The sequence below is a fragment of the Alligator sinensis genome, unplaced genomic scaffold (genome assembly GCF_000455745.1).
Source record: "Alligator sinensis unplaced genomic scaffold, ASM45574v1 scaffold879_1, whole genome shotgun sequence".
In the NCBI taxonomy this organism is placed as follows: domain Eukaryota; kingdom Metazoa; phylum Chordata; order Crocodylia; family Alligatoridae; genus Alligator; species Alligator sinensis.
The window spans coordinates 1,153,692-1,155,790 of record NW_005842250.1 but is presented as its reverse complement, the minus strand read 5'-3'; positions in this window follow the sequence as shown (position 1 = coordinate 1,155,790).

The window sequence follows — 2,099 nt, the reverse complement described above, 5'->3', positions numbered from 1 at the left end:
TTGAAATCCAAATGACACCAGTAAGGTTTTCCTTGTAAAGCAGCTTGACACTTTCCAAAAAACTCGTTTCCTTTTAATTCTGTGCTGTTGGTTACTTCAATACTTTACTGTGGTTTTGAGACAGACATTGTTACAGAAAAAATGAATGTCTTCTGCAGGAAGGTTGGTTGTGCAAAGCGAGTGCTGTAGTGCTCAGATATAATTGCTAACATCCAATAAGGAAGTAGATTGAAATCATGTGATGTTTCAGGAGGTAATTACTTTAAATCAGTAGGAAATTGTGGAGGTTTGCACCATCTGTGAAGGAGAATGACCTAGCGGCTGATACAACAGCAGTCTTTTATCCGTTGAAAACAACATATATTTCTTCTGGGTTTTGTACTTGAGCAACTGGATAGAATTTTCAAAGCTAATTCTGAGAAAATTATAAAAGCTGGTAGAGGAATATTGTGGGGAAAGGGAACAGACAGACAAGTTTGCCAGAGATATCATACTTACTTGAGTAGTTACTTCATCAGCACTGTTTGACCAATCAAGGTTTTTCCACTTAACCCTGATTCCCCTAATTGGTTCGGATTCCCCTGCTGCCTCTCACCTTATTGTTAGGCCATTGTTCTTCAGGTGGTTACACAGATGCCTAGCTTTATGAATGACAATATCTTTTATTAGACCAACTGTACAGTTGGGGGAGATGTTCCAGTAAAGATATTACCAAAGAAATCTTGCTTCTCTTTGTACTTTGTACATGTAAATCAGTAGCATGGGGATCTGGGAATGTGGTTATGCCTTTAGACAATGTCTGGTAGGCCTGTGCGAAGCAGCAAGTATTTGGTTCAGATTTGGATTTGGCCAATTTGGAGGGACAGTGATTTGATTCAGTGATTCAAAATACTTTCCCTATTTGATTTGGCTGATTCAGATCCGGAGATTCGGCCATAGACTATACAGGCAGCAGTCCTCGACGGCGTTGGACACAGCTGCCTCCAGTTGCTAAGTCTGTTGTGGTGGGTGGAGAGGGGGAAGATCAATGCCTCCACAGCAAGGGAGGGGTTGGGGCTAGGGCTGGGACAAGCTGGGGGGGACATGGGACTCAAGGAGGGGGGCTCCTGCCACTGCACACTGCTGTGCACCATGAATCCAGGAGCTCATCTTCTGGTGGCTCCTCCATCAGCTCTCACCACTGGTCCAGGAGGGCATGGGAGTGGGTGTGTGCCCCCAGATCTGTGTGGCGTGGGCTGGGCTGGGCTGCGCTCCGGACGGGTGGTGGAAGGCACTGGGAGCAGGGGCTATACCCTCCTGCTGCTTGCCCAGCCAGGGTGGGGAGGCATGGGACGGTGCCACTGTGCTGCCTCAGACAAGCAGTGCACAGTGACAGTAGCTGCTCCAGCCTCCCCACATCTCCCAGACAAGCCACGGCTTCACCCTGGCTGGGCAAGCAGCAGCAGGGCATGGGGGCAGGTGCAGCAGGAGCTATGGGGAATTTTAGGGTGGCTGCAGCCCCCCCACAGTCCCTGCTCCACTGTGCTCTGCAGGGCGGGCAGAGCCAGGGCTATGCTCCAGGCTGTGGCTGGGCCTAGCCACCCAGAGTGCAGCCCAGGCTCCAGCTGCTGGAAGAGCAGCTCCTGGACTGGCAGAGCACAGCGATGCACAGTGGTGGGAGTCCCCTCCCTGAATCCCATGCCCCCACACCCCGGCTGGGCAGCTTGTCCCAGCCCCAGCCCCAGCCCCAGCCCCAATCCCTCCCTCACTGTGGGGGCATTGATCTGCCACCACCCACACCCCTTCCCTTCCCCCTCCGCTCACCACAACAGACTTACCAGCTGCAGACAGCTGCGTCTAGCATCAAGCACTGCTGCCTGTATAGTCTATGACCGAATCTCTCCAAATTGATTTGGAGGCTTTTGAATTGATTAGGCCCTTTTAATAGGATTCCTGATTCAATTTGGATTTGGAGATTCAGCTACTGAATTGGGCTGAATCTCCTCTGAATCCAATCGGATATGGAAGCTTCGCATAGCCCGAATGCCTAGCACATGAAGATCTTGCACCAGAAGGCCTCAGACAGGGATTGAATGTAGTGCTGAAGAGACTGACCTCAC